Here is an 18,712-nt window from a genome sequence, read left to right as displayed (position 1 = left end):
TCAGATTTGTTTCCCCTGCACCACAGGGGGAACTCCCTAATTGTTTTAAGTACAGTTAATCTTTAATTCCAGTGTCAATTGATTTGTTTCCATTTCTGCGGGGCCAGTTCTTGGAATTGTGTAAGATGGAGCCACTCATGTCACAGCTGGTCATCACGCAAGTGACTTCTTCCACCTTGAGGGGGTTTCAGTATCAGTGAAACAGCTCCAAAGACATGGCTCAGAATATTCTCTCTCGCTCTTGAGGGAGAACTAACGGTCCTTAACTCTCTTTAATGGTTAAACTTACGATTTTGTCTTCTTTGACTGTTTTCCTTTGTTTCTGCATTTTCTCACTTCTCTGATTAAATTTATTCTTTGGCTCAAGTTTTTCTACAGACAGCAGGCAGGCGGAGGACATGGGTGGGAGTGGGGGTGGGGTCCTGTCCTGGGAAGGCCCCCTAGGGTCCTGCTGGGTTGCAGTCAGCAGGGAGCTCCCCAGGTCTGATGGAAGAAGACCCTAAAGTGCCTTGTTTGCTGAAACCAGAAGGGCCCTTGGGAGCCCCCTAGTGCCTGTGGACCAGCGAGGAGGCCGCCTGCTCGAAGGGAAAGGGGAGCCTCAGCTGGAACCCAGACCATGTGGAGACTGATCCACTGATTGATTGGTATAATGATTTATTCATAGTGTGGGCCAGTTCTGGTTGGTTTCCTTTCTTCCCCCAGCACAGACTCTTAAGTGTAGGGGACTCTTTCACAGAAAACGTGTTTACATAGGTAATATTTTTGTTGTTGTGTTTTGTTTTTTGTCTTTTTAGGACCGCACCTGCAGCATATGGAGGTTCCCAGGCTAGGGGTCCAAACGGAGCTGTAGCTGTTGGCCTATACCACAGCCACAGCAACGCGGGATCGGAGCCGCCTCTGCAACCTACACCATGGCTCGCAGCAACGTTGGATCCTTAACCCACTGGGCAAGGCCAGGGATTGAACCTACAACCTCATGGTTCCTAGTCGGATTCGTTTCCACTGTGCCACAAGGGGAACTCCCCATAGGTAATATTTTTATCAACATTTTTTCGTTAAGAGTGTATTCATTTTACAGGTGTTTGAATCTCGAGCATGTCTGGCCTAATAGCAGACAGCTGGGTTCTCATCCGGGCCTCTGTGGGCTGTTGTACCATCACGTGCCCTGGAGCCTCTGAAAAACCCCAGAGAGAAGGAGGGTAAAAAAAGTCACACAAGGGCTTGCTATTTACTAGTGGATCTCTCGAAAAAAGGTCTCAAGAACTCTCAAAGATTCCCCTGACCACCCAGAGAACGACCATACAGGCTTTCCTGTTCCGGAGGAATGGAAGCAGAATCAAGCCCAGGAGAGTCCTAGTGGGAAAGAGCATGCGAGGCTTCTGAAGCTGTGGACTGTTAACAGGTATTCACTTTTTCAATTACGCCTTTGGAGCGCGGTAGCCAGTGGAAACACAGACCTGTGTCCTCTCTGGGTGACAGCTTGTGCACGCCTGTTCTTCAGCTCAGGACAAGAGGCTGGGGCCGGGGGAATGGGTGGGGGGCGGCTGCTGCCACACCCCTGGCCTGGCTGAGGGTCCGTGAAGAGCATGAGGGTCTTTGCAAAAGCACCCAGGACAACCTGGCTCATCCTGGCTCATCCTGTCTCGTGTTTATGAGCAGGAAACGCGTTCTGACTCCCCGATGCCTCCTCTTAGCTGTCAGTGGAGCTGACGAAGCCCTGGCCACAAAGTTAGCTCTGAAAATTTCCGAGCCCAGGAGGAAAGTAGGGCTGTGATCAAACTGAGTTGTAGATTTGCTGTTACCCCAAGCAAATTGACAATGAAAGGGCAGTTTTCTGTTTTTGGAAAGATTCAGGGATGGACCTCCAACCCTCTGGTTGGAAGGCCCCTGGGGCCTGGGTTCCTGGTCCGCCATTTAGGCCGCTCATTTGTATGACCCTGCGTTCTTTGTCCTGGCCAGGCCTTCATTTCTGCTGTTTGTCAAATGAGAGAAGCTGGACCATGTATTGCTAAGTCCCTGAAACACAAATAGTGCTGGGATGGCGTGTGTGACACTGAACCTGGTGTGAATGGCCACATTCCTGGACCCCAAAGCACCTGGGCTTCTGAGTCAGGCTGCCCCGGTCTGAGGCCTGACCTGCCCCTCACTTGCTGTGTGACCTTGGGCAAGTATTTCCTGTCCCAGGAGTTAGCAGCTCTCCATGTACGTGGAAAAATAATACTTAATAGTGAGGAATTAATGACTTCACACATGTAAAAAAATACAGAAGCCTGTCCCTCCAGTGTTCAAGAACTATTGGTTTTCATCTTGTTTAATAAATGAGGGAACAGACTCCAAAAAGAGGGATGGTCAACTTGCCCAAGTCGTACAGCCTGTTAATGGCAGAACCAATGCAATAGTTTCCTGATAACTGACCCAGGACTTCCCCGCCCCACCCCCGAGACAATAAAATGGGAGGAATCCAGGTCACCTCCCTTTCCCCACCCAGGGTCTGCCAGACAGATAAACTGATCGCTGCGGGAGTATTTAGTACTTGCTAGGTACTAATTTACAGTTTCATTTAATCCTCACTGTAGCTCTCAGGAAGGTAGAAACTGTTATCTCTCTTTTAGAGATAAGGGAATGGGCTTAGCAAGAGGAACCTGCCCACCATCACTCACTTAGGAAGCTCTGGAAGGAAGCCTCAAATCCAATCCATTGCCACAGCCATTCTCTTAATTACTACACGATGCCTCCCCCTGCAGGAAGATTTGGAGTCAATTATCCTGGGACTCCATTTAGCACAAGAGTGTTGAGAAGAGAGGATCAATGAAAACATTTCCTTTACTCTGTTTAGCTGAGAAATGCTGCTGTGTAAAACGGAAGTCTTAAGAACCAGGTATTTTGAGTAAAATAGATGGATATGAATCCATCTTTATGATGTTTGTAGGATGGCAGATGTCATTATTTCAAAAAAACGAAAACCAAAAACCCCATCGCCAACAGTAACTTGATGGGAACAATCTTTTCCAAACACAAAATGTTCTTCCTCTTGGGACAGATACTTGGCCCAAACAGCTATTCCAGAGAGAAGACCTACGGAAAATCTGATTTGCAGCTGGAAGCCACGGAATATTAGTTCATTGCCAATATCACACAGGGAGAGAAAATTGCCTGCCTTCCCTGGGTTGTGGTTAGAAAATTAATCTGATTCCTATTGCTCTACATTTGTAAAAGTGCAGATTTTTAAAACTATGATGAAAGATAATATGAGAAAACGAATGTATATATGTGTGTGTGCGTGTGTCTGGGTCAGTGCTGTACAGCAGAAATTAACACAATATTGTAAATCAGCTATACTTTAATTTTTAAAAATAGAAGGAAAAAAACCCCACTATCTAGACACAGCCACAGCCACACCCACCCAGAAAATCTCAAACGCTCAGGTGGTGTAAGCCCCTTGAGAGCATAAGACGTGTTTGTCCACTCTGTATACATACATATACGCAGTAAAGCGAAACAAGGCACACAGACATAAAAGACAATGGCCAATCTTGCCTCCCTACAAACAGAACTCTTTGCCCCTCCTTCTCCGCCCACCACCTCAAACCAGCGCTCAGACACAGGGTGTGCTGTTCAGTGAGGTGGTGTGGCCAGTCCCCTCCAAATAAACTATTTCGTATGAATCTTAAAAGGTATTTATAAAGTATCTTTTTGTTTACTACCTCTCCTTTTGACATAGAGCAGGCACTTCAGAACATCTCAGAAGACTAGATATTTCACAAGAGTACTTAGTACTGTCAACTATATATACAGTAGTGAGGAATTAAATGCCCACACAGAGCAGGGGTTATAATAGGGACCTGTCTTCTAAACATGACCAGTCTGGCACAGGAGCTTCTTCCACCTCCATGTCTACTACTCTGTGTCCACTAACGCACTGAACAGACGTGGACCTGGGTCACTCCTGATGTCACCTCTAGAGATGGTCTAACGACTCCATTTCAAAAAGTCATTTCCAGAAGACATGTCTTTCCAATTTTTTTTTTTTTTTTCCTCCAAAACAAATGGGAGAGTTCCCATTGTGGCTCAGTAATAACGAACCCAACTAGTAACCATGAAATGTGGGTTCGATCCCTGGCCTCGCTCCGTGGGTTAAGGACCTGGCATTGCCGTAAGCTTTTTTGACTCCAGCCTGGGAACCTCCAAATGCCGCGGGTGCGGCTCTGAAAAAAACAAGCAAGCCAAGGGGCCTTTACAAGACGGGTGATTTTCTAAGTATCCTTAGTAGCAAACTCTTTACATCTAGAAGGCCTAGATATAGCAAGTTTTCTTTTGAAAAGCTGGGAAGCTGAGAGCAGCTTTTTCATATTATATACACAGACCTTCTATAAACAGCCAATACATCTAACCAAAGGGTGGTGGGCACTTCCTGCTGGCCAAACGTGGTCACTCTACCATTTCTGTCTTCTGAGACCGAGGTCTGGTAGAAACGACGACCAGCGGCCCGAGGGCCCAGGATCCCTTCCACCCCGAGTCGGCTGGAGCTCTGTTACCCAGTCAAGGCCTTTGTCTGATGTTGCCTGGGCCAAGCAAGCACCTGTCGTTGACCGGGATTCTGCTCACCTGCTGGGCCCGTTAAGGTGTCTGGATGAAGGGAGGTCTCATCCGGTTGGGAGAGAGCGCTCCCCCCAGGTCTGGGATCTGCATGGCTCCTAGGCCAGGGAGTGGCTGAGTGGTCATCCACGTAGAACAGCCTTCTTGGGCCCACAAGTTTCTAATGGCCTCATCAGCTAGCGGTCAGGGTGGGGGGTCTTTGTCTGAGCCTCCAGCTTTGGGCCAAGAGATCAGGCAATTGGTGAGATCCAGCTAGGAGGTGGGGGCCAGAGAGAAGCCTGAGCCTAGTCAGTGGGCAGCCTGGCCCTGGCTCCCAGGTCATCCACCAGCCCACAGCCCAAGAACCGGGAAGGCCCTAGGGGAGAAGGTCTTTTCACCATGCTGTCTGCAGGAATTCCAAATTGTAAACCTCTCTTGCTGGATGGGAGAGCTCTTTCTAAGAGTTGGAACCTGTGATCCCCGCCACCCCTGCTGCTTCCCAGGCCTCAGTTTTCCCATCTGTACAGTGAGGATGGTAGATACCATAAATGGTTTTTTTTTCTTTCTTTTTTTTTTTTTTGCTATTTCTCTGGGGCCGCTCCCACGGCATATGGAGGTTTCCCAGGCTAGGGGTCGAATCGGAACTGTAGCCACCGGGCTACGCCAGAGCCACAGCAACACAGGATCCGAGCCGCGTCTGCGACCTACACCACAGCTCACGGCAACGCTGGATCGTTAACCCACTGAGCAAGGGCAGGGACTGAACCTGCAACCTCATGGTTCCAAGTCGGATTCGTGAACCACTGCGCCACGACGGGAACGCCCATAAATGGTTTTCAAACGGTGCTCCCTGGGGTCCCCTGGGGGACATGCTGTGAGAGACTATGGATGAGGCTCTGTTCCCAGACAGCCTGCTCAGGCCAGAGCCCTCCCTCCTGTTTTTAATCACAATTCTCCCATAAGATTGTTTGACAAAGCACACATGTGGCCTAAGCACGGCCAGTTAGATAATTGGCCTCAGGTCTTTTCATTTGTATGAGTGACTTCAGTATTTGGAGATGAGAATCATGGACCGATTTGACCCCATCAAGAGACATCGCCATGCTCTTGGCTTCTTGATCTTTTAGAGCAGGTTTTGTGAACCAGGACACTCTCCTGAACCACAGAATACAGAAAATGATTGAGAGTTTCCCTCGTTCTTCCCAAAACTTTTGCCTTTCTCTTCCTTCCTACCTGGAATTCGGACTCTAGACTCAGACCATGGGAATGGTAGAGCTACACAAGGTTGGGGTGGTAAGAAGCTAAGAGGAGCCTTGGCTTGGCAGACTTTTCAACCAGCTGTATTAGTGCCCAACTGGATAGCTTTATTTCTTTCTTTTTTTTTGGTCTTTTTGCCTTTTCTAGGGCTGCTCCTGTGGCATATGGAGGTTCCCAGGCTAGGGGTCTAATCGGAGCTCTAGCCGCTGGCCTACGCCAGAGCCACAGTAAGACACGGGATCCAGGCCGCATCTGCAACCTACACCACAGCTCACGGCAACACTGGGTCCTTAACCCACTGATCAAGGCCAGGGATTGAATCCAAAACCTCATGGTTCCTAGTTGGATTCGTTAACCACTGGGCCACGATGGGAACTCCTGTATAGCTTTATCTCTAAAAAATGATTTATAATTTATACACAATATTATATTACATTCAGGTAGACAATGTAGTGATTCGATATATTTTTTATGAAAGGATCACATAAGTCTAGTTACCATATGTCAACATAGAGTTGTTACAGTGTTATTGACTATAGTCCCTATATTACCTCTCCATGAACTATTATTTATTTTATGGCTGGGAATTTGTTTCTCTTAATCCCCTTCACCTATTTCACCCACCTCCCTACTCTTCTCCCTTCTGGCAATCACCCATTTGTTCTCTATCTATGAGTCTGCTTTGTTTTGTTTGTTTCGTTTTTTGGTTTCCAAATTATACATGGAATAACATGTTTGTCCTTCTCTGACTTATTTCACCTAGCATAATACCCTCTAGGTATCTGCAAGCGGCAAGATTTCATTCTTTTTTATGACTAATATTCCATTGTATATATACCATATCTTTATCCATTCATTCATCTATTGATGGACACTTAGGTTGCCTCCATATCTTGGCTATTATAAATAATGCTGCAGTGAATGTAGGGGTGCATATATCTTTATTTTCATTTATCTTATGAAGTATAGTTGATTTAAAATGTACATCTTCTTGACTTCGTGTTTCATTTTCTTCTGGTAAATACCCGAAAGTGGAATTGCTGGATCACATGGTAGTTCTATGTTTAATTTTTTGAGGAACATCTGTTTTCCATAGTGGCTGCATCAATTTACATTCCCACCAACAGTGGGTGCACAGAAGTTACCTTCCCACCACATCCTCACCAACACTTGTTTTTTGTCTTTATAATAGCCTTTCTAACAGGTGTGAGGTGGTATCTCATTGTGGTTTTGATTTGCATATCTCCCCGATGACTGAGATGTTGAGCATTCTTCATGTGTCGGTTGGCCATCAGTATGTCTTTTTGGAAAAATATCTGTTCCGGTCCTCGGCCCATTTTTTAATCAGGTTGTTTATATTTTTTTGCTATTGAGTTGTATGAGTTCTTTATATATCTTGGACCCAACCCCTCACTGGATATATTGTTTGCAAATATCTTCTCCCATAGACTGTATATCTTTTGATTTCTTATCATATGAGAAAAATAACCCCCCTATCTGTGTTGTGTGAAATTGATCAAATAGAAGACACAGGGTGCTATCGAAAGGAAGCTTGATTTTTATCTCCTAATCTCCATTCAAATTTGTTCTGTGGGGATGGTTCATCATTGCCCCTTCTGAATTTTTTTTTTTATTTTTTGGGTGCAACTTTATTTTTAAATTTTCTTAAGATTTATTTTTTCCGTTATAGCCAGTCTTCTGAACTGAATACAGGGAAGGCCCACGTCTTTTCTGAACACTCTCCATTGGCCAAAAGTTCCTGGGTCACTTCAAGTTTATAAAAGTACCATGTTGGTAATTGCGACTTTGAAAACCATACAGAGTGGTCAAATTCATGGAGATGGAGGTTAGAAAAGCGCTTGCCAGGGGTGAGGAGTCAAGGGTAATGGGGAGTTATTGCTTAGCAGGCATGGGGTTTCAGCTGGGGGTGATGAAAAGCTTCTGGGGATGGATGCACAACCATGTAAGTGTACTTGGTGCCACTGAATCACACATTTTATTTATTTATTTTTTGTCTTTTTGCCTTTTCTAGGGCTGCTCCCTCAGCATATAGAAGTTCCCAGGCTAGGTGTCTAATAGGAGCTGTAGCCTCCGGCCTACGCCAGAGGCACAGCAATGCGGGATCTGAGGTACGTCTGTGACCTACACCACAGCTCACGGCAACACCGGATCCTTAACCCACTGAGCAAGGCCAGGGATCGAACCCGCAACCTCATGGTTCCTAGTCGGATTCGTTAACCACTGCGCCACGACGGGAACTCCTCTTTTCTTTTCTTTCTTTTTTTTTTTTTTTTTGCTATTTCTTGGGCCGCTCCCACGGCATATGGAGGTTCCCAGGCTAGGGGTCGAATCGGAGCTGTAGCCACCGGCCTACACCAGAGCCACAGCAACGCGGGATCCGAGCCGCATCTGCAACCTACACCACAGCTCACGGCAACGCCGGATCCTTAACCCACTGAGCAAGGCCAGGGATCGAACCGGCAACCTTGTGGTTCCTAGTTGGATTTGTTAACCACTGAGCCACGATGGGAGCTCCTGAATCACACATTTTAAAATGGTAAGTTTTATGTTATATATATTTTATCACAATAAAAAATGCAAAAAAGGTGCAGGCCAAAAAAAACCTTAAAGTTTGTCTGAGGTTAGAAACGTCACCCTTGCACCCTCCCAATCTGTCTAGGGTAGACAGCATGCAGCAGGGAAAACGTATGTATGAGTGTGTGTGGGTGATGAATGCCTGCTTCCCCCCGACTCCCACTGCTCGCCCACCTTCCGACCTCTTCCTGGCTCGCTCACGGGCTGCTTTTGCTTCCTCCACAGCTGCAGTGCAGGATAGAGAAGAGGAAAGGGGCAAGAAAGTCTTACTCTGACTAGTACTGTGTGAGCTGTCACACAATCTCCCTGGGCTCGGCATGTGTGGAAAGCTGACGCTTCATCTAGTGGGGCTCTTCTGTAAGTTCTCCCCCACCCTCTAGCCCACGCCATGATCGAGGTGTCTCATCCACAAGTCTCCCCTTGGTCTGACTGGCAGCCGACCTCTCTCCTCGGCTCACCTTCCAACTAGGCGTCAGCTTCTTGCTGCTCAGCCTCAGCCTCCCTCCAGGTGGCGCTCTTGGACAGGTTTTATTACCGCTCTGTGCCGGTCTTGCCCTCTCCTGTGGCTCAAGTCTGGTCCACAGGGAAACAGTCATCTTTTCTCCCAACAGATCTTAGGCGAACCAGTTTCCAGTGCAGCAAATTGCCTTCCCCTTGCCATCAAAACCACTGCTGGGCAGAAACTCTGTCGTGCCATCTATTTTAAAAGTCAGGTTCATGGAGGTATAGTTTACATGAAGTAAAAATTCAGCAATTTTACTATATATCTCCATTTACCAACATCACAATCAGGATATAAAGAACATTTCCCTCGACTAAAAAGGGTCATTGTGCCCTTTGCCTCACCTCTTACCTTGGGCCTTTAGCAACCACCAGTGTGGGCTCTGTCCTTCTGTTTGCTTTCACCGAGGGAATCCTGTATTGAGGCTTTATAGCTTATAAATGGAATCATACAGCATCTATTCACTCATATTTGACTTCTTTCACTTACCGTAAAGCCTTTGAGAAACATTCATGCTGCAGCATGCGTTACTGTTTTTTTCTTTTTATTGCTGATTAGTGTTCACTTATCTAAATACTACAATTTATTCACTCATTGCCGGAATCGGGTTGTTTCCAATGAATCATTATGAATAGAGCTGCTATAAATATTTGTGTACAAGTCTTTGTGTAGATATATGCTTTGATTCTTCTTAAGTAAATACCTAAGAGTGGGATCTCTGGGTCATATGGTAAGTGTATAGTTAACGATTAAAAAAAAAACTATCAAATTATTTTCCAAAGCAACTGCACCATTTTGCATTCCCACCAGCAGTGAATGAAATTTCCAGTTGCTCCACACCCTTGGCAACACTTAGTATTGTCAGTTTAAAAATTTTTAGTCACCCTGGGGTGTGAGTATTATGGTATCCTATGTGGGGTTTTTTTTTTTTTTTTTCCAGTGTGGCAGTACTTTTAACGCTGTGTACATCAAATTACAGTGAATAGATGACTAGAAACAAGATGCCGCCTCTCTGGTTTTATGAACAACACACTGCATTACAGTAAACCCAGTTCATATTCCACCATCAAGTGTGGTCCTCCCATGAATTCGCTTTGTGATGTCATTAAAAATATCTTCAAATCCAATAACCTCATCATTACCCCTCAAAATATCCAGCTTGAACTCAGAAGAAATAGAAGATGCCTGAACCTGCTGCCTTGCTTTGAATTCCATTTATAATTTTAGTGGGACAAATAGGCCTTGGATGTTTCTCAATGTGGAAAAATTCATTTTATCTTGGTTGAGCTGAAAATTTTTTTTTGTAATTCAAGTGGGTGACTGGGCAAAAATTCATTTTTCACACAAGAAGAATCTTTTGAAAGAAGATCATGGCTTTCAAAGATCCACTTGCTGAAATTTCAGTAACTAGAATACTGTCCTTTAGCTGAGATCAAGTCCCACTTGCTCTGCACACGGCCTCTCAGCACCTTCCTTTACAGTCAGCTGGCCCCAAACTCACTTCTGTCTCATGCGGCTTTAATTTGCATTTCACTGAGGTCTAATGATATTAAACGTTTTATTTGCTTATTATCCAGTCATGTATCTTCTTTAGTGAACATTTAGTCTGTTCAAATCTTTCACCCACTAAAAAAAAAATAAGGTATCTTTCATTGAATTCTAAGAATCTTTTGTACATTCTAGATACAGATCTTTTACCGAATATACGTGTATTGCAAATGTTTTCTCCCAGTCAGTGGCTTGCGTTTTCACCTTCTTAGTGACATCTTTTGAAGACCAGAATTTTTATTTTTGATAAAGTTCTATTTATCATCTTGCTTTAGTTTCCTATCTAAGAAATTCTTGCCTAATCCAGGATCACAAAGTTGTTTTTTTTTTCTTTTTAGGGCCACACCCGCAGTATACAGGGGTTCCCAGGCTAGGGGTCGAATTGGAGCTGTAGCTGCCTGCCTACACCACAGCCACAGCAGTGCTGGATCCTAGACTCATCTGCGACCTACACCACAGCTCATGGCAACTCGAGATCCTTAACCTACTGAGCAAAGCCAGGGATCAAACCTGCAACCTCATGGTTCCTAGTCGGATTCGTTAACCACTGAGCCACAACGGGAGCTCCGAGTTTCACTTTTTTTTATCCAAGCTGTATGCCTTTCCCCCCACCCCTTGCCTTATTGCACTTGCGAAGGCTTCCAGCACAATTGTGAAGAGAAGAGGTGAGATAACCTAACCAATTTGTTTTCTCCCCTAATCTTAGAAAGGAAATATTCAGCCTTTTATGTTAAAGTATGATGTTCTTTGTAGGTTTATCTTGGCTGCCCTTTGTAAGGTTGAGAACGTTCCTTTCTGTTCCTAGTTTGCTAAGGATTTCTTTTTTTTAATCATTACTGGATGCTGTATTTTTTGTCAAATGCTCTTTCTGCATTTATTAAGATAATCCTGTAGTTCCCATCATTGCTCAGTGGAAACGAACCTGACTAGCACCCATGAGGATGCAGGTTCAATCCCTGGCCTCGGTCCTGGGTTAAGGATCCGGTGTTGCTGTGGTTGTGGTGCAGGCCAGCAGCTGTAGCTGTGACTGGACCCCTAGCCTGGGAAACTCCATATGCCACAGGTGCGGCCCTAAAAAAACAAAAGACCGAAAAAAAATACATACATATATATATATATGTGTGTATATATATATATAAAATCCTGTAGTCCTTATTTGCATTGTTAATTCAGATTATATTGATTAATTTTCTTTTTTTTTTTTTTTTTTGCTATTTCTTCGGCCGCCCCTGCGGCATGTGGAGGTTCCCAGGCTAGGGGTCGAATCAGAGCCATAGCCACCGGCCTACGCCAGAGCCACAGCAACGCAGGATCCGAGCCGCGTCTGCAACCTACACCACAGCTCACGGCAACGCCGGATCGGTAACCCACTGAGCAAGGGCAGGGGCCGAACCCGCAACCCCATGGTTCCTAGTCGGATTCGTTAACCACTGAGCCACGACGGGAACTCCTGATTAATTTTCAAATGTTAAAGCCAGCCTGCATTCCTGGGAAAAACCCCTTCTGGCCATGATGCCTTATTTTGTTATATATTACTAAATTTGATGTGCTAAATTTTTGTTACAGATTTTGAACCTATGTGCCTAAAGGATATTGTTCTGTAATTTTGTTATAATGTTCTTAGCTGGGTTTGGTGTCAGGAAAAACCAGGCTAGGAATTGACCTTATAGAATGACTTAGGAAGTATTTCCTTCTCTACTAGTTTCTGGAAGAGTTTGTGCATAAATTTTAGCATTTCTTCCTTAAATGTTTGATACTATTCATAAGTGAAATTATTTGTGCCTGGAGTGTTGCAGGGTGTGTTTGTTTGGTTTTGTGGGGAAGGTTTAGCTATTCTTTTTGAGTGAACTTTGATACCTTGTATCTTTCAAGGAGTTTATACATTTCATGTCTGTAGGATCTGTAGAAATGTCTTCTTTTTCATTGCTGATAGTTTGTGTGTGTCATTTCTTTTTTTTTTTTTTTTAATCAATCTGCCTATAGTCGTCTACCCTCATCCCTGGGCCCTGCTCCATTTTATAGATTATTTCAAACAATCAGCTTTTGAATTAATTTCTGGCATAATTGACTTTACTGTTCTGTTTTCTACCTAATTAAATTCTGCTCTTGTATTCATTATTTTCTTGTTTATTTCCTTGCATTTATCCTCCATAATCCCATCCAGTGTATATTTCATTTTGAATATTGTGTATTTAAGCTTAAGAAGTTCCATTTTGGTCTTTTTTGTATATTTTCTATTTTTCTCCTCATCATGTCCAAATTTTCCTTGACTATATTTTTAAGATTTCAAATAGCTGTTTTAAAGACCTTATGTACTAATTCCCTTATCTCTGTCATTTCTACATGTGTTAATCGTGATTGGTTTTTCTCTTAGGTTTGGGTCAGATTTTTCTGTTTCATTGCATGTCTTGTGATTTTCTAATGGGGGGCTGAATATTGTGAATTATATGCTGTTGAATTTTATGTATTTCACTGTGTTCCTTCAAAGAATGTTGGATTTTGTTCTGGCAGGCAGTTAAGTAACTAACTTGTGACTTAGATTATCCTTTCAGGCTGCTGCTTTTTTTTTTTTTTTTCCTTCCTTTAATGTTATGGTCACACCTGCAGCATATGGAAGATCCTGTACCAGGGATTGAATCCAAGCTGCAGCTGCAGCAACACCAGATCCTTTAACCTACTGGGCTGGGCTGGGCATCAAACCCGCACCCCGCTGTGACCCAAGACACCAAGCAGTCAAATTCTTAACCCCCTGTGCCATGGCAGGAACTCCTCAGGCTTCTTTTTATGCTTTGCAGGCGACCTTTATCCTGGGACTAACTGGCCTAACTACTAAGGCATGGTTCTTATTCCCATCCCCACTAGTTACTGGTTGGGGATTTACCTGTAATATGTTTAAAGGATGCCACACTATCTGATATACAGAGACACTGAGAAAGGATTCCCAGTCAATGAACACATCCATCACCTCACATAGCTGCCTTTTATGTTTGTGTGGGAGAAAGCGTGCAACTTGCTAAGAGAGTAAAGACACAATACTGTGTTATCAACTGCAGTCGCCATGGGATACGTTAGCTCCTCAGAACTTGTCCATCTTACAACTGAATATTTGTACCCTTTTACCAACTCTCCCCGTCTCTCTAGCCCCTGGCAGCCACCATGCTACTCTCTGTTTCTATGAGTTTGACTTTTTTTTGGAGAGGAAGGGGTTTCTACCTGTAAGTGATATCATGCAGTATTTCTTCCTCTGTCTGCTTATTTCACTTAGCATAATGCCCTCCAGGTTCATCCATGAATCTGCTAATGGCAGGATTTCCTGCTTTCTAAAGGCTGAATAATATTCCGGTGTGTGTGTGTATGTATGTAATTTTCTTTATCCATTCATTTGTTGACAGACACCCAGGTTCGTTCTTATATCTTGGCTGTCATGAATAATGGTCCAGTGAACATGGGAATACAGTTATCTCTTAGAGATAGTGACTATATTTCCTTCGGATACATACCCAGAAATGAAACTGCTGGATCATATATAGGCCTGTACCTTCAGCATACTCAAGTTCCCAGGCTAGGAATCAAATCGGAGCTGCAGCTGCCAGCCTACATCTCAGCCACAGCAACAGCAACACGGAATCTGAGCCACGTCTGTGACCCCCACCACAGCTCACGGCAATGCCGATTCCTCAACCCACTGAGTAAGGCCAGGGATCAAACCCACATCCTCATGGATACTAGTCAGATTCATTTCCACTGCACCACAGTAGGAACTCCAGTTTTCTTTTGTCTTTTTTGCTTTTTTGTTTTTTGTCCTTTTAGGGCTGAACATGCAACATACGGAGGTTCCCAGGCTAGGAGTCTAATCAGAGTTGTTGCTGCCGGCCTACGCCAGAGCCACAGCAACGCAGGATCCGAGCCGCGTCTGCAACCTACACCACAGCTCACGGCAACGCCGGATCGTTAACCCACTGAGCAAGGGCAGGGGCCGAACCCGCAACCTCATGGTTCCTAGTCGGATTCGTTAACCACTGCGCCACGACGGGAACTCCCTTATTTGTCTTTTTAATAATAGACATCCTAGGAGTTCCCTTCGTGGCTCAGTGGTTAACGAATCTGACTAGGAACCGTGAGGTTGCGGGTTGGATCCCGCGTTGCTGTGGCTGTGGTGTAGGCCGGCGGCTACAGCTCTGATTAGACCCCTAGCCTGGGAACCTCCACATGCCACAGGAGCGGCCCTAGAAAGGGCAAAAAGGCAAAACGACAAAAAAAAAAAAAGGCATCCTAACAGGTATGAGATGATACTCTTTGTGGATTTGACTTGCATTTCTCTGATAATTAGTGACGTCAAGCATCTTTTCATATGGGTCATTTGTGTGCCTTCTTTGGGAAAATTTCTCTTCAGGTCCTTTGCCCATTTTATAACTGGATTATTGGGGGGTTTTTTGGCTGTTGTATTTATTCCTTATCTTTTTTTAATATATTAGCCTCTTATCAGATATGTGGTTTGCAAATATTTTCTCCCAGCCCCTGGCTGACCTTTCATTTTGTTGAAATGCATGACCCATCTGAAGACTCTCTCCCGTGCTTGGTGTATTATGAGGTCTCTCCATTCTGACTGGTGGAAACAAGGACTATTCCTACTCCTGTGTGAGCCCCGGAAATGTCTGGCCTTCTCTTGTATGGCGGTTCTTCCCCTTACCTTGGGTAGTTGCCTCTCACACAAGAGCACACCAATTCTTAGCCCGGTCCTCCAGGAGCCCCCTCTGTAGACATCTGGAGCCCTTTCTCTAGGAGACTCCTTCCTCCTCGGTACTTAGCCTTGACCTCTGAGCGCCAGGCTTTGCTTCCTCACCTTGGTGAGGTGCGGGGCTCTCTCTGGGGTCCCCCTCCCTGTGCTGCGGTCTGAAGTCGCCTCCAGGCTTTGAGCTGGGACGTTCACATCGTCCGTTTCTCTTCTCACAGGGGCCACAGTCCTGGGCTACCTGTGGTTCAATGTCTGATATAAAGTACGTATGAGATATTCTCTCTAGATTTCTGTTTACAGTGGGAGAGGGCAATTCCCAAGGCAGATTGTCTCTTTTTTTCGGTCTTTTTGCCTTTTCTAGGGCCGCTCCCGCGGCATGTGGAGGTTCCCAGTCTAGGGGTCCAATCGGAGCTCTAGCCACCCGCCTACGCCACAGCCACAGCAACGTGGGCTCCAAGCTGCATCTGCGACCCACACCACAGCTCACGGCCACGCCAGATCCTTAACCCACTGAGCAAGGGCAGGGATCGAACCCGCAACCTCATGGTTCCTATCGGATTCATTAACCACTGAGCCACGACGGGAACTCCGAGGCAGTTCGTCTTTTATAGGTGGAAGTGGGAGCCCCTTTATTAGATTTTCAAGGCACGAATCAGAGCCCAGTCTCCTATGTTCTCTAAGATACTGAGGATCCCTCTTTCATCCTTAGCTGTACCCCTAGTTCCTGGATCAGTCTACAGCAGACTGACTGACTGACTGACGCATATGCAACCTTCTGAGTCGTGGGGTGAATGACAAGCATACCGCACCCCTTCACCATTGCTGGGTGTGGGGGTTGGTGTGGGACTCATGCACAGGTCTCTCCAAAGAAGGCCTACCTCTATGTTTTTAACTTGCTTATAGCCTCTCCAGCCTTTTCTGTGAGCCCAAAGGGGTCGGCCAGCTAAGGGTCACAAAACTGGTTCTCAGCCGCCTCTTTGCAAGTCCTGCTTTGGTGGTCTCACCTCACTCTGGAGTGTGGGAGTCATGGGCACCTGTTGTCCTGGATTCTAGTCAATACTGGGGGCTGAGGGTGTAAAAAGACCGAGTGTCTGGGAGGGTTAGGAAGGGACTAGGCAGCTCTATGAAATAGAACTGGGGACAGTTTGGGTATTCGAGCTGCTAGAGAGAGACTGGGAAGGGACAGAACTGGGGAGATGGGAGGAGCTGAGATTCCAAACAGGAGGGAATAAGAGCGGCAGCTGGGGCGTGCGGGGAAGTGGAGGGAAGAGGTGAAGTGGGAGAGCCTGTAAGAGCCCTGGTTGGTCGGCTGGGCGAGTCACCAGGACGTTAGGGTCTGGAGTAGACCTGGACGAACTGGCAGTGACATTCGGGGGCTGGGAGGAGCTGGAGGCGCTGGGAAGAAAAGGGAGTTAAGGAGTTCCCCTCGTGGCGCAGTGGGTAAGGAATCCGGCCAGGAACCATGAAGTTGCGGTTCGATCCCTGGCCTTGCTCAGCGGGTTAAGGATCTGGCGTTGCCGTGAGCTGTGGTGTAGGTCGCAGACTCGGCTCAGATCCCCCGTTGCTGTGGCTCTGGCGTAGGCCAGTGGCTACAGCTCCAATTCGACCCCTAGCCTGGGAACCTCCATATGCCGTGGGAGTGGCCCTAGAAAAGGCAAAAAGACCCCCCCCCCAAAAAAAAAGAAAGAAAGAAAAAGGGGAGGTAATATAAAGGATGGGGTGAGGCGTGGGAGGGATGGCCGCAGAGAGCTTGGGAGAAAAGTGGGAGTTTCCGAGGGACACAGGCAGGGTTGAGAGAGACACTCCTTCATCCAGAGGTTAAAACTCCCCACTGTGATTAATAGATTTCTCAACTGCTCCTGGTAGTTCTGCCAGTTTTGGCGTTCCTGCTTCAGGGCTGCGTTAGGTGCACGCCTTACTGCAACCCCCACCTCCTTTCTGGCCCGGTTAAAATCCACCTTCTACGTGGCAGTAAAGCAAATCAGGTCCTCCTCTGGCTTGAGACCTCCGGGAGCCGCCCAACCTCCCAAGGCCCCGCCCCTCCGAGGCCCCGCCCCTCCCAGGCCCCGCCCCCGATCGGTCCCACCTCCCACACCCTGTGGCCCTCCTCTCTGTCCTCAAGCCTCTGCCCACCCCTGTGCTGCCCTCCAGCCTCACTGTCAGCACTCCAAACTGGACCCAAGCTCAGGCTCTTTTGCTCCTGCTGGTGCTTCCACCTAGAATGTTCTTTCCTACACAGGTCTTACTTTTCAGGTCTGGAGACAGTTTTCACCTTCAGACAGGCCTTCTCAGATCCCTTCACCCACCCACCCCAGATACAGCAGCCCCCACCTCAGTACAGACGCTGTGACCCACAGGACCCAAGTTCATCTTCCTCACGGCACTGACCAGCGACTGTCATCATGTGGCTGCACCATTGGTGTGCGTGCTGACTGCCTCCTCTAGAATGTAAGCTTCTGCAGGGCAGGCTGCTGCCGCCTTGTTCATTGCTATATTTCCTGTATCTGGAGCTGGGGCTAGAAAATGGGAGGGTTTGATAAATGAGCATGACCACTGATTGGTTATTGATGGACACATTCATTCACACTCCTGTTCATAGCGGCAGTATCCGGATAGCCATGGAGTAGGAGCTCCCCTTGTGGCTCAGCAGTAATGAACCTGACTAGTATCCATAAGGATGTGGGTTTGATCCCTGGCCTTGCTCAGTGGGTTCAGGATCTGGCATTGCTGTGGCTGTGGTGTAGGCCGGAAGCTGGAGCTCCAATTTGACCCCTACCCTGGGAACTTCCATGTGCCACAGATGAGGCCCTAAAAAGACAAAACAAACAAACAAACAAAAAAACCAGCTGTGGAGTAGAAGCAACCCAAGTGTCCACGGGTGGAGAACGGATAAGCAAAATGTGGTGCATGCATACAATAGAATATTTTTCGGCCTTAAAAAAGAAGGAAATTCTGACATGCTGTATAACATGAAGACCCTTGAAGACTTGTGCTAAATTAGCCAGTCACAAAAAGACAAATGATTCCAATTATACTACTTAGGGTCGTCAAATTCCAATTCAGAGACAGAAAATAAAATGGTGATTTCTAGGAGTTCCCCTTGTGGCTCAGCTGTAACGAACCTGACTTGTATCTATGAGGACACAGGTTCCATCACTGGCCTCACTCAGTGGGTTAAGGATCTGGGGTTGCTGTGAGCTGTGGTGCAGGCCGGCAGCTGTCTGACTCGACCCCTAGCCTGGGAACTTCTTTATGCCGTGGGTGTGGCCCTAAAAAGCAAAAAAAAAAAAAAAAAAGGTTGTTTCCAGGGGCTAGGGAGGCGGTTATTGTTATAGTTATTGTTTCATGGGTACAGAGTTTGAGTTTTGCAAGAGGCAAGGGTTGTGGGGATGGAAGGTGCCAATGATTGCACAACAGTATGAATTTCCTTAGCGCCGCTCAACTGTACACTTAGAAATGGTTAAGATGGTAAATTTTGTTATGGGTTTTGTGTTCCAATA

General features: G+C 46.2%; 1 pseudogene; it reads right to left on the bottom strand.

The window, feature by feature from the left end:
• Positions 1 to 9,966: 9,966 nt before the first annotated feature.
• Positions 9,967 to 16,240, bottom strand: LOC125113896 (proteasome maturation protein-like; annotated as a pseudogene).
• Between the last annotated feature and the right edge of the window lie 2,472 nt (positions 16,241 to 18,712).

Source organism: Phacochoerus africanus, chromosome 14 (genome assembly GCF_016906955.1).
Source record: "Phacochoerus africanus isolate WHEZ1 chromosome 14, ROS_Pafr_v1, whole genome shotgun sequence".
Taxonomy (NCBI): domain Eukaryota; kingdom Metazoa; phylum Chordata; class Mammalia; order Artiodactyla; family Suidae; genus Phacochoerus; species Phacochoerus africanus.
This window is presented reverse-complemented; position numbering and strand designations above follow the sequence as displayed.